The sequence below is a fragment of the Oncorhynchus nerka genome, linkage group LG2 (assembly GCF_034236695.1).
Source record: "Oncorhynchus nerka isolate Pitt River linkage group LG2, Oner_Uvic_2.0, whole genome shotgun sequence".
NCBI classification, from domain to species: domain Eukaryota; kingdom Metazoa; phylum Chordata; class Actinopteri; order Salmoniformes; family Salmonidae; genus Oncorhynchus; species Oncorhynchus nerka.
In genome coordinates, this window is record NC_088397.1 from 98,836,784 (window position 1) to 98,851,549 (window position 14,766).

At 44.4% G+C, this 14,766-nt stretch overlaps 1 protein-coding gene across 12 annotated transcripts in view; it reads right to left on the reverse strand.

The window, feature by feature from the left end:
* slmapa (sarcolemma associated protein a) overlaps window positions 1-14,766 on the reverse strand; it is a 192,516-nt gene that overhangs the window by 176,042 nt on the left and 1,708 nt on the right. Inside the window, exon 1 of one of the 12 annotated variants that reach the window (XM_065004694.1) lies at window positions 13,225-13,284. The exons of the other annotated variants lie outside the window; for them this stretch is intronic. The gene's annotated coding sequence lies outside the window, so the exon portion shown is untranslated. Of the gene's footprint in view, window positions 1-13,224; window positions 13,285-14,766 lie in introns of those variants that run through there. 12 annotated transcript variants of the gene reach the window in all.

A 14,766-nucleotide genomic window follows, 5' to 3' on the forward strand; every position in this document is an offset into this window, starting at 1 on the left:
CACCCACATATAGAAAAACATAGAGCTATGGAAGTAGGACTAATTCACTGACTTTTCTACAACCACACACACACCCACATATAGAAAAACATAGAGCTATGGAAGTAGGACTAATTCACTGACTTTTCTACAACCACACACACATGCATATAAATAATAAAAGAGCCCTTTAAGGTATGTCCATTTACAGGGTGATGTGTGTTTGTGGTATTGTCCAGGTGTTCTATAAAGGCACTAGAAAACAAATGTATTATCATTGATTGATTGATTGATTGATTGATTGATTGATTATCTCTGCATCGAGTGGTATTGATATTAAACTGCAGTCGAGGTACAGCAGAGGATTGCAACTACAACATTGAAACAGTAAAAACAGAGAGACCCAAGGAGAGGGAGGGTCATAAGAGGATGTGAGTTTGCTGTTGCCGTGACTACCACAGGGCGGGGGGGGGGGGGGGGGAAGCAGCAGCAGGGAGTTTGGGTTCTCAGTTGGGTGCAGAGGGGAGAGGTACAGGGGCTTGCTGTTTGGGAGTTTTGGATCTCCATCACCATGATACAATACTAGGTAGAGATGCAGCCTTCCTTTGAAATGAAGACCGTGAAGAAATTCTGTCACAACAAATAAAAATGCTCCACTTCTCTGGTATTGTATACAGTGCATCGGGAAAGTATTCCCACATTATGTTACAGCCTTAATCTAAAATGTATTAGTTCCCCCCCCCCCCCCCAAAACACAATACCCCATAAAGACAAAACAAAAATTATATACATGTTTGCAAATGTCAGCTAAATTAAAAACAAATACCTTACATAAGTATTCAGACCCTTTTGCTATGAGACTAAATTGATCTCAGGTGCATCCTGTTTCCATTGATCAACCTTGAGATGTTTCTACAACTTCATTGGAGTCCACCTGTGGTCAATTCAATTGATTTGGAAAGGCACACACCTGCCTATATAAGGTCCCACAGTTGACAGGTGCATGTCAGAGCAAAAACCAAGTCGAGGTTGAAGGAACTTAGAGCTCCGAGATGCTGCTCCCCCCGGCCTCATCTCAGAGAAACTCTACACAAAGTCATTCCAGTCTAAGGCTCTGTTTTTCCTGATTCCTCACGTCCCGTCTCCTGAAACCGCATTGGTGGAGAAGATCCAAAAGATCCCTGATCTTGTCCCACAAATCTGTCTTTCGACCAATCGGATCAGCTCTTTTTTTTTTACACCGCCTTAAGTTCTTTTCCCACTGACTTTCCTCTCAAATGTGTATTTTTTATTTTTTTAGAAAGAAGCAAAGAATTGCGCTTAAATTGATTACGAGCCAGTAGAGCTACACAGACCAACTCTCCAGTAACACGCACATCTGAAACAGCCTGATACCATGGTCCTGTTTTCTGCTGTCTTGACAGTTTCCACTACAATAGCCAAGGTTCCTTCATTGGACCGTACTGGAACCTGGCAGTACATTTGATCGCCTGAAATTTTTTTTTTTAAAGTCTTCCCTCTGCACTCTATTTATAAAAAATAGGACATGATTCAGAAAAATGATATAGCTCATGTTTAAAGAGGAGTGGACACAATCCTCCCAACCAATCACCCCAAATCCTTATCATGTCCTCTCCATTTTGGATGGAATTCATCCACTGATAGGCCTCCCCAGGTCATTGCTGTGAATGACATGTTCTCATTCAGTCAACTTTATCAGGTTGATAAATAAACAAGGTAATCTGGTACTAGTGGTATCCTATTCATGGAAGGTTACAATGAGGATTTGGCAGTAGACTAGTGGAGGCAGCTAGAGGTTGGTCAAGGACAGCAGGCAGCTAGAGGTTGGTCAAAGACAGGGTAGCAGGCAGCTAGAGGTTGGTCAAAGACAGGGTAGCAGGCAGCTAGAGGTTGGTCAAGGGTAGCAGGCAGCTAGAGGTTGGTCAAGGGTAGCAGGCAGCTAGAGGTTGGTCAAGGACAGCAGGCAGCTAGAGGTTGGTCAAAGACAGGGTTGGTCAAAGACAGGGTAGCAGGCAGCTAGAGGTTGGTCAAAGACAGGGTAGCAGGCAGCTAGAGGTTGGTCAACACAGGACAGGACAGGGTAGCAGGCAGCTAGAGGTTGGTCAACACAGGACATGGCAGGGTAGCAGGCAGCTAGAACACAGGTTTGGTCAACACAGGACATGGCAGGTTAGCAGGCAGCTCAACACAGGACATAGCAGGCAGCTAGAGGTTGGTCAACACAGGACAGGGTAGCAGGCAGCTAGAGGTTGGTCAACACAGGACAGGGTAGCAGGCAGCTAGAGGTTGGTCAACACAGGACAGGGTAGCAGGCAGCTAGAGGTTGGTCAACACAGGACATTGCAGGGTAGCAGGCAGCTAGAGGTTGGTCAACACAGGACATGGCAGGGTAGCAGGCAGCTAGAGGTTGGTCAAGGACAGCAGGCAGCTAGAGGTTGGTCAACACAGGACATGGCAGGGTAGCAGGCAGCTAGAGGTTGGTCAACACAGGACATGGCAGGGTAGCAGGCAGCTAGAGGTTGGTCAACACAGGACAGGGCAGGGTAGCAGGTAGCTAGAGGTTGGTCAAAGACAGGGTAGCAGGCAGCTAGAGGTTGGTCACCGACGGGGCAGCTAGAGGTTGGTCAAAACAGGACGGGGCAGCTAGAGGTTGGTCAAAACAGGACAGGGCAGCTAGAGGTTGGTCAACGACGGGGCAGCTAGAGGTTGGTCAAAACAGGACGGGGCAGCTAGAGGTTGGTCAAAACAGGACAGGGCAGCTAGAGGTTGGTCACCTAGAGGTTGGTCACCGACGGGGCAGCTAGAGGTTGGTCAAAACAGGACGGGGCAGCTAGAGGTTGGTCACCACAGGACACCGGGGCAGCTAGAGGTTGGTCAAAACAGGACGGGGCAGCTAGAGGTTGGTCAACACAGGACAGGGCAGGGTAGCTAGAGGTTGGTCAAAGACAGGGTAGCAGGCAGCTAGAGGTTGGTCACCGACGGGGCAGCTAGAGGTTGGTCAAAACAGGACGGGGCAGCTAGAGGTTGGTCAACGACGGGGCAGCTAGAGGTTGGTCAAAACAGGACGGGGCAGCTAGAGGTTGGTCAAAACAGGACAGGGCAGCTAGAGGTTGGTCACCTAGTTGGTCACCGAAGGGGGCAGTTAGAGGTTGGTCAAAACAGGACGGGGCAGCTAGAGGTTGGTCAAAACAGGACTAGGTTGGTCACCGGTTGGTCAAAGCTAGAGGTTGGTCAAAACAGGACGGGGCAGCTAGAGGTTGGTCAACAAAGGACAGGGCAGGGTAGCAGGCAGCTAGAGGTTAGTCAAAACAGGACGGGGCAGCTAGAGGTTGGTCAAAACAGGACAGGGCAGCTAGAGGTTGGTCACCGACGGGGCAGCGAGAAGTTGGTCAAAACAGGACAGGGCAGCTAGAGGTTGGTCAAAACAGGACAGGGCAGCTAGAGGTTGGTCAAAACAGGACAGGGCAGCTAGAGGTTGGTCAAAACAGGACAGGGCAGGAGGCAGCTAGAGGTTGGTCACCGACGGGGCAGCTAGAGGTTGGTCAAAACAGGACAGGGCAGCTAGAGGTTGGTCACCGAGGGGGCAGCTAGAGGTTGGTCACCGACGGGGCAGCTAGAGGTTGGTCACCGACGGGGCAGCTAGAGGTTGGTCAAAACAGGACAGGGCAGCTAGAGGTTGGTCACCGACGGAGCAGCTAGAGGTTGGTCAAAACAGGACAGGGCAGCTAGAGGTTGGTCAACACAGGACAGGGCAGGGTAGCAGGCAGCTAGAGGTTAGTCAAAACAGGACGGGGCAGCTAGAGGTTGGTCAAAACAGGACAGGGTAGCAGGCAGCTAGAGGTTGGTCACCGACGGGGCAGCTAGAGGTTGGTCAAAACAGGACAGGGCAGCTAGAGGTTGGTCACCGACGGAGCAGCTAGAGGTTGGTCAAAACAGGACAGGGCAGCTAGAGGTTGGACACCGACGGGGCAGCTAGAGGTTGGTCACCGACGGGGCAGCTAGAGGTTGGTCAAAACAGGACAGGGCAGCTAGAGGTTGGACACCGACGGGGCAGCTAGAGGTTGGTCACCGACGGGGCAGCTAGAGGTTGGACAAGACAGGACAGGGCAGCTAGAGGTTGGTCACCGACGGGGCAGCTAGAGGTTGGACACCGACGGGGCAGCTAGAGGTTGGACAAGACAGGACGGGGCAGCTAGAGGTTGGTCACGACAGGACGGGGCAGCTAGAGGTTGGTCACCGACGGGGCAGCTAGAGGTTGGTCACCGACGGGGCAGCTAGAGGTTGGTCACCGACAGGGCAGCTAGAGGTTGGTCACCGACAGGACACGGTAGGAGGAACGAGGCATGCAATCAGGCAGAACATTGGTATTATGAAGCACCAACACACAACCTGCTCATTACCAAAACAGACGGCTCTCGGTCTGTGTGTGTTTTCGCTGTGTACAGACAAAGTCAACTGGTACACGGACATTAACAAAACATGGTTGTTTCAACTAATTAGTTAGGGTAGGAGTGTACGACAGCGCGTTCCAGTTCCCACAACTTCGCACAGCCATTGGAAGAGTGGGACAAAATTCCACAATCAACAGCATGATCAACTCCACGTGAAGGAGATGTGTCACGCTGCATGAGGCAAATGGTGGTCACAGCAGATACTGATGTGTTTTCTGATCCACACCCCTACTTTAAAATGGTACTGTATCTGTGACCAACAGAAGCACATCTTTATTCCCAGTCATGTGAATTCCATAGATTAGGTTTTACCGAATATAATTGAGACTTCATTTCCTTATATGAACTAACTTAGTAAAAATGTGTTACATTGCCAAGTCAAACCGGTTGCTCTATATTGTAATATGTAGAACCGGATTATTATATAGGGAAAGGGGTGCCATTTTGGCCGACCCTCAAGTAAAATATGTATTTTGTCGATACACAGCTCCTGACAGGCTGCTAAAAGCTGGACATGATTGAAATGTTCTGCCACTGGCTTTGGGGCTGGAACATCCCAAATCCAGCCATTCGAGGGACTCTGGTCAAAAGCACAAGGTAGTGAATAGGGTGTGCCTTTTGGGACACAGGCCCAGAGACTCTTGGCTGGCCCAGTTATATGACTCAGGGTTGGCACCTTTCCTCCTAACCCTCCTCATACAGTATTAGCAGCGCCAGGGAAGTCTTTCCTTTCAGGTCAATAGAGAGCCCTGAGGCTCACTGCCTGAAGTTGTAGTCTCCGGGGAGACAAATCTGTTGGCCCAAGATCTGTTTGGCATTACCATAAGAGAGAGTTGACAAGAACGCACAAATGGTCAACTGTTTGTTGAGCTGTGCCCGACAAAAAAATAATAATCTTAGATGGCACGAAATTAGTCTGTTCTTTTGACAAATCGCCCCCCCCCCCCCCCAAAAAAAAAAAAACACACAAAAAGTGCATATTTTCCATTTATACAGGCTGCCTATGGGTTTTAATAAAAATCAACTATTGAGCTTGTCTGATGCTTTAAGCTTACTGTTTGATGACATAAGACACCAATGACTCAAGAGGGAGCCAGATAACCCGACTCAAGCAGCAGCCTCCCACTGTCTTTCGCAGATTCTGCCATGACTCTCCTGAAGTCGCCGGTAAAAGGCTACACACCAATTTATATCTCACAATTTCAACTTCTCTCTATGACAGTTATTGTTTTTAAAAGTACACACGAGGAACAGTTTAATTTATTTTATATAATATCTTCATATATCAAAATCATTGTCGTGTGGTTAACCAAAATTCTAACCAAATACAAAATCATTTCTAATCGCCAACTAATGTAAGAATGAATAGCCTACATAAAAAAAAGTAATAAAAACGTTGTATAAACATTGTATAAAATATTATGGGCCCTCAAGAGTTTCCCGTGCCAGTGAGCTCGGGACAGACAGCTGTAGGCTATTTATGCAAGGTCTAAAAAGCAGTGGTTGACTTGGGCAGGAGCTCACCAGAGCAGAGTACTACCACCTCAGATTTTATACTGTGCGAGGTCCTGTTCCTCTTATAGAATATTATCAACAGTATCGTTGAGTTCCTGCACTTAAATATAAAAACAGTACCAGCACCCAAAATAAGTCCCAGAAGACATTTCAGTCTAAGTCAAGCACTGGTAAAGAAGTAACCAGGTAGGCATACATTTTTTTTTTTATGTTTCCACTGGATCAGAGCATGACATTTCACGCTAAGTGGTTAAAGGGAGAGAGGAGGAAAGATTTTTTCATATACATTGAGTTAATATTGTCATTCTCAATGGATTTAAAAACAGATTCAGTTTTCTTTGTGTTTGAGGTGAAGAAAACATTATTTTGAGAAGTAATTCCAGATAGAGAAATGTATTTTGCATCTGGGTACTTACTGCAAGGTCAATCCGACATCTGCATTGGCCCTGGGTACTGCCAGGTCAAGCCGACATCTGCATTGGCCCTGGGTACTGCAAGGTCAATCCGACATCTGCATTGGCCCTGGGTACTGCAAGGTCAATCCGACATCTGCATTGGCCCTGGGTACTGCAAGGTCAATCCGCATCTGATTGGCCCTGGGTATCTGCATTGGCCCTGGGTACTGCAAGGTCAATCCGACATCTGCATTGGCCCTGGGTACTGCAAGGTCAATCCGACATCTGCATTGGCCCTGGGTACTGCAAGGTCTGCATTGGCCTGGGTACTGCAAGGTCAATCCGACATCTGCATTGGCCCTGGGTGCAATTGGCCCTCAAATCCGACATCTGCATTGCAAGCAATCCATCTGCATTGGCCCTGGGTCACTGCATTGGCCCTGGGTCAATCAATCGACATCTGCATTGGCCCTGGGTAAAGGTCAATCCGACATCTGCATTGGCCCTGGGTACTGCAAGGTCAATCCGACATCTGCATTGGCCCTGGGTACTGCAAGGTCAATCCGACATCTGCATTGGCCCTGGGTACTGCAAGGTCAATCCGACATCTGCATTGGCCCTGGGTACTGCAAGGTCAATCCGACATCTGCATTGGCCCTGGGTACTGCAAGGTCAATCCGACATCTGCATTGGCCCTGGGTACTGCAAGGTCAATCCGACATCTGCATTGGCCCTGGGTACTGCAAGGTCAATCCGACATCTGCATTGGCCCTGGGTACTGCAAGGTCAATCCGACATCTGCATTGGCCCTGGGTACTGCATGGTCAATCCGACATCTGCATTGGCCATGCAGCATTTACAGTGATACTGAATCTGCAGAAATCAGGGCATTCATACTCCACGGAGTCGTGCAAATCGGTTGTCAAGGAAGTGAGTTTGTGTTTATACAGGATGTACTGCCACCACCTACAGTCAACCAATCATATCAACACGCCATCCCATCTGGTGTGCGCTTAGTGGGACTATCATTTATTTTTCAACAGGACAATGACCCATAACACACCTTTGGCTATGTAAGGGCTATTTGACGAAGGAGAGTGATGGAGTGCTGCATCACAAATCACCCAAACCAATTGGGATGGTTTGGACAGCAGAGTGAAGGAAAAGCAGCTCAGTGCTCAGCATGTGTGGGAACTCATTCAAGACTTTGGGAAAAGCATTCCTCACGAAGCTGGTTGAGGCAATGGGTGGCTACCTTGTATAACCTCAAATGAACATTGATTTATTAAACACTTTTTGGGTTATTTCATAACATGTCTTCACTATTATTCCACAATGTAGAAAATAGTCCAAATAAAACCCTTGAATGAGTAAGTGTCCAAACTTTTGACTGGTAAAGCACATCTATAAAAATCTTGATCGACCAACAGCCCAGGATAGCGAAAGGCTCTCCTTTCAGGTCAGTGGGGAGCAGGAGATCAGGGCCCGTATCCACAAACCATCCCAGAGGAGTGCTGATCTAGGATCAAGTCCCCACATGTCCATATAATATTACTCCCTGTGATCAAAAATAAATCAAATAGAAAACTTCAGATGTCCTACTCAGAAGTATTGTGGATCCAGGGCCAGCCGGTCTCTGGGGAAAACCCACTCTAATAGCCTACATATGTAACTCCTGCATGACAGTGACCATAGGAGTTGACAAGAAGGCACAAAGAGCTCGGAGAACAGCGCAGGCCAGGCTACCCATCTCTAACCACAGGGTAGAAAGCCCTAGCTATGCCAGAGCTCCAGAATGCTTAACCACAACAGTCAGAGGCGCCAGCTGGGGGGGAATAAGAAAATATATATTTTTTAAAGGTTACAAACTACACTCTCAACTCCAACGATTCCTTTCTGCCACAGAGGATTGCTGCTGCTTCGTAACAAATTAGGAACCAACCACAGCAGCGAGAGAAAGGGTAACATAGCATGCGGTCAGCGCCACGGTGACAGCACCACCAGGATTCCAATTCAGAATCACAACTCCGGAACATGGAAAACATACAGATTACTCAGGACTGCGGCTCCTGCCTGGAGATCTGAACTAACCCCTGACTGTTGGCGTTTTGTTTTTTAAATGCACTACCAGAGAGAACAGAGCGGGGTATTAAAGAAACCTGCAACATACCCAGGGAAGACAAGGTGTCCCAAATAACTCCCTATGAGTTTTTAACAGTGCTCTACTGTTCAGAGCCCTATGGGGTGCCATTTAGGACACACTTACCTACAAATTTCCTTCCTATGGGATGAATAAATAAAATGCCTGGGGGTGGTGAGCTGGTTGTTTTAACAGGTCTTAGGAACATGTTCAAAATGAATAGTTATGACCCCTGAGCCTGTAGACATCAACAAAGGTTCTCTTACGATGCAAATGGATTTATATCTATACTGAACAAAAATATAAAAACCATAAAATGTCTAAATATTTTGCTGACTTATTTTTAAATAAATTCATTAAGCCCTAATCTACGGCCTTCACATGGCCGGGCATAGGCCCACCCACTAGGGAGCCAGGCCCAGCCGATCAGACTCTCTACCCACACAAGGGCAGAAATACACCCGCGCCCCATAAGGCGGCTTATGGTAGAGAAATTAACATTAAATTCTCTGGTAACAGCTCTGTCAGGCATTCCTGCAGTCAGCATGCCAATTGCATGCTCCCTCAAAACTTAAGACATCTGTGGCATTGGGTTTGTGTGACAAAACTGAACATTTTAGAGTGGCATGTTATTGTCCCCAGCACAATAACAAATGTGCACAACATTTGAGAATATGCTTTTGTGCATGTGGATCTTTTATTTCAGCCCATTAAAACTCAAGACCAACACCTTTACATGTTGCTTTTACATTTTTGTTCAGTGTAGATTATGGTACTGCATCTTAACAGAACAGACTAAACTTTATTTACATTTTTTTTTGCCTAAATGCAATTCGCAGGAAAAAACATTGTAAACAGTGCACCTGAGAGCGGTTCCATACAGGGCATTGGGAAAGTATTCAGACCCCTTGACTTTTTAATCCACATTTTGTTACGTTACAACCTTATTCTAAAATGTATCAAATAGACCCCCCCCCCCCCCCACCACCACCAATCTACACACAATGACATAGAAAAAAACAGGTTGACATTTCAGCAAATATTTAAAAAAAAACTGAAATATCACATTCCCATAAATACTCAGTAATTTATTGAAGCACCTTTGGCAGCGATGACAGCCTCGAGTCTTCATGGGTATGATGCTACAAGCTTGGTACACCTGTATTTGGAGAGTTTCGCCCAATCTTCTCTGCAGATCCTCTCAAACTCTGGCTGGTTGTATGGAGAGCATCGCAGCACAGCTATTTCCAGGTCTCTCCAGAGATGTTCGATAGGGTTCAAGTCCGGGCTCTGGCTGGGCCACTCAAGGACATTCAGAGACTTGTCCAGAAGCCACTCCTGTGTTGTCTTGGCTGTGTGTTTAGGGTCGTTATCCTGTTGGTGGGTTAACCTTCACCCCAGTCTGAAGTCCTGAGCGCTTTGCTCCGTTCATCTTTTCCTAGAACCTGACTAGTCTATCAGTACATGAAAAACATCCCCACAGCATGACGCTGCCACCACCATGCTTCACTGTATATTTTTGATTTTTGCTCTGACAACTGTGGGACCTTATATAGACAAGTATGTGCCTTTCCAAATCATGTCAATTTCAAGTCTCAAAGTAAAAGGTCTGTTATTTGCGCAACATTTTTTTCCAAAATGACCACGGTCATTAAGGGGTATTGTGTGTAGATTGATGTAGGGAAAAAACGATTTAATACATTTTAGAATAAGGCTGTAATTTAACAAGATGTGGGAAAAGTGAAGGGGTCTGAATAATTTATGAATGCAAAATCTTTTTTTGAAGTACCCTTTCATTTAGATATTAAGAAAAAACATTGGCAAAAAAAATAAATCTTGGATGAAAAGGTGCCCGGAGTAAATGGCCTGCTCCTCAGTCCCAGTTGCTAATATATGCATATTATTGTTATTATTGGATAGAAAACACTCTGAAGTTTCTAAAACATTTTGAATAATGTCCGAGTATAACAGAACTCATATGGCAGGCAAAAACCTGAGAAGAAATCCAAACAGGAAGTGAGAAATCTGAGGTTGGTCGATTTTTAACTCAGGCCCTATTGAATTCACATTGGGATATGAATGAAGTTGCACTTCCTAGGGCTTCCACTAGATGTCAACTGTCTTTAGAAACGTGAATGAGGCTGAATAAGAGCTGGGACTGAATAAGAGCTGAATGAGTCAGCTTACTGGCAGAGAGCCATTTCCTGGTCACGCGCATTCCACATGATATCGCCCTGCGTTCCGTTGCTCCTGTAGACGCAAAGGATTTCTCCGGTTGGAACTTAAAGATTTATGATAAAAATCATCCTAATAATTTATTCTATACTTAGTTTGAAATGTTTCTTTGACCTGTAATATAACTTTTTGAAGTTTTTGTCCGAAGTAATGTACGAGCGTTTGGATATGTGTACCTAACGCTAACAAAAGTAGCTACTTGGACATAAATAACAAGACATTATCAAACAAATCAAGCATTTATTGTGGAACTACGATTCCTGTGAGTGCATTCTGATGAAGATCGTCAAAGGGAATATTTGTGTAATTTCTGGTTTCTGTTGACTCCAACATGGCGGCTATTTTGATTAATTTTCTGAGCGCCGTCTCAGATTATTGCATGGTTTGCTTTTTCCGTAACGTTTTTGAAATCTGACACAGCGGTTGCATTAAGGAGAGGTATATCTATAATTCCATGTGTATAACTTGTATTATTATCATCTACATTTATGATTATTTGTTGAATCGATGTGGCTATGCAAAAAAAAAAAAAATCACTGGATGTTTTTGGAACTAGTGAACGTAACACGCCAATGTAAACTCAGATTTTTGTATATGAAGTTTATCAAACAAAACATACATGTATTGTGTAACATGAAGTCCTATGAGTGTCATCTGATGAAGATCAAAGGTTTGTGATTAATTTTCTCTATTTCTGCTTTTTGTGAGACCTCTCTTTGGCTGGAAAAATGGCTGTGTTTTTCTGTGGCTTGGTGGTGACCTAATAATCGTTTGTGGTGCTTTCGCTGTAAAGCATATTTGAAATCGGACACTGTGGTGGGATTAACAAGATTACCTTTGAAACAGTATAAGATACATGTATGTTTAAGGAATTTTAATTATAAAGATTTGTTGTTTTGAATTTGGCGCCCTGCACTTTCACTGGCTGTTGTCATATCATCCCGTTAACGGGATTGCAGCCCTAAGAAGTTATTGACCTAAGGCTCGTATTTCTGTGTGTTATAATTAAGTCTATGATTTGATAGAGCAGCCTGACCGAGCGAGGTAGGCACCAGCAGGCTCGTAAGCATTTATTCAAACAGCACTTCCGTGCGTTTGCCAGCAGCTCTTCGCAATGCTTTAAGCATTGCGCTGTTTATGACTTCCAGCCTATCAACTCCTGAGATGAGGCTGGTGTAACCGATGTGAAACGGTTAGCTAGTTAGCAGGGTGTGCGCTAATAGCGTTTCAAACGTCACTCGCTCTGAGACTTGGGAGTGGTTGTTCCCCTTGCTCTGAGAGTCCTCTTGAGGAGAGGGACAGAAGCTATACTGTTACACTGGCAATACTAAAGTACCTATAAGAACATCCAATAGTCAAAGGTATATGAAATACAAATAGTATGGAGAGAAATAGTCCAAAACTACTATAAGTGTTCATTCAGTATTGTTGTAATTGTCATTATTACAAATAAAAAAATACCTTTATTTATTTTAAATCAGCCGATTAATCGGTATAGGCTCTTTTGGTCCTCCAATAATCCGTATCGAAAAATCATAATTGGTCGACCTCTAGTACCAAGGTTGTAGCGTCGTACCCAAAAAAACTTGAGGCTGTAATCGCTGCAAAAAGGTTCGTCAAAGTTCTGAGTAAAGGGTCCGAATACTTATGAAAAATTTAAATGTCTAAAAACATGTTTTTTGCTTTGTCATTATGTGGTGTTGTGTGTAGATTGATGAGGGAGGGGGAAAAACAACAGCATCCATTTTAGAATACATCTAACGTAACAAAATGTGGACAAAGTCAATGGGTCTGAATACTTTCCCAATGCACTGTATCAAATCAAATTTATTTATATAGCCCTTCGTACATCAGCTGATTGCATTTAGTTACATTGAGGTTTATAATCTTAAATTAGTACACTAAAGTGAACAATTGTTTATATTGATTATTATAACTTGTTGTACTAACCTGATGTAATGCATTTATAGCCGTCTGGTAGTTTAAATATTTTTTGTTGATGTAATATTTGTCCTCAGTGCACCATTGTAAATGAGACACTGGTCTTAACACTAATATAATAGTGGAATAGTAAAAGGCATTTCTTCAAGCAGATATAGTAGTAGTAGCAAACTAAGTGCTTATAATTAAACGATGTAGAAACATTATGAAATGAAGAGTGAATGGCGGCCGATGTTCTGTGGTCAGAGAAGGACGGACAACTACTGATTTAAACCATTTATCCGCGCGGTCTGGTTTGTCCTTTAAAAGCAGTGAGACGGAGGGATAGAGAGCTTGTAAAGTACTAGCAGAGTAAAACTGCATTCCAAGATAGGGGTGTGTAATCTCTTTGTCTATATTAAACTCTTGGCGCTGCCTGCTACACCTAGAATGGTGTTCAAACTAAGACCTTCAGCTAGTGAGGTCAGATGAATATCTACTAACAAGAAGCACAACATGACAAATATTAGACAACTAGTTAACAAAACAGGCATGTAAATCTACTTACGTCATTACACAGGAAGTGGGGCCTATATCTTCCTGGACTGTACAACTGTTTGCTATGAAGTGTTCAGGAATCTGAGGGAGAGGCTTATAGTAACAGTCAAACGTTTGGACACACCTACTCATTCGAGGGTTTTTATTTTTACCATTTTCTACATTTTATAATAATAGTGAAGACATCAAAACTATGAAATAACATATGGAATTATGTAGTAAACAGATCAAAATATATTTTGAAGACTCTTTATAGTAGACACACTTTGCCTTGATGACAGTTTAGCACACTCTGGACTGGTACGGTATATCAGCACCCAAATCAGTTCAGTAAAGAAACTAGTCACATTACTCATGTGGAAGGGGTGGAGTAGACAGTATAAGGTTTATATGCTATAGTGAACATGGAGCGATATCTACACCGACCTCTGGCTGTCAAAGTTTTAATCATTTGGAACCTCAACACAAGCCAACAGTCCAAGGTTGCTCTGTAGTGCCAACTGTACTCGCTACTGAAGACAGGCGAGGTGTGCCCACCACCCCACGTATTGGTGAAATTAGGGGATACCGTAGAGAAATTTTACAAATGGAAAATGAGCCAAATGTTAATGGAACAAGTTCCAGTAGTGCCTCATGGTTAGTGTACGTTTCATAAGTGTGCCTAATGAATGCACCCCTGGTGTGTCTCATTTCCCCCCAGGTTAAACAAACCAATACATGCCCTTTAACTTTCCATGACAACACCACTGCCCTGTAACTTTCCCTTGGCAACACCGTGTTGAAAGTAACATTATCTGTCCGTCTGACAAGACAACTACAACCATTTCATCAAGGTAACACAAAACCTTCTATTCTTGTGTGTGTGTGTGTGTGTGTCACGTGATGCAGTTACTACAGCTAGATGTGCATGCGGGTACATGAGGACCTTGGGGGAGGTATGCGATGTGTGTATTAGGGTGGGGTGTTGTCTTGGGTTGTCTTGCTAGCAGGCAGCTGTGTGTCTTGCATTAACAGTCTTTATCCACGAAGCTCAAACAGACTTCCTAGCAGCTGTAGCCTAAGCAATTAGCTAGGGGATCTTTATGTGCATCCCAAATCTGTGTGCACATCCCAAATTACACCCTATGTGCCCTACTCTTGACCAGAGGCCTATAGAGAATAGGGTGCCATTTGGAAAGCAAACTATTAATCTCCCACGGATGTTCTAAAAGGTGATTTCACACATTATTATTGTTCCATTTATTTAGGTGGGAGAAAGTTGGCACAATCCTAGGCAAAACAAAAATGTGACCAATGATTTGATACTCTCTCTCAGCACAGTTGCCATAGCTGGCTGTCAGTCAGTGGCAACCCATATATATATATATATATATATATATATGTGTGTTAGTGTGTCTCAACCCTGCAGCAACGACCCATTATTTACCCATAGGTGGTTGACTGACCACTTATTCCATTGAGGTACCTGGACATGTCGACTGCAACACCGTTCAACATGTGACTGGATGGCAGTGACTGCGCAAAGGGATTGTACCAAGCAAAGTAAAAGCTA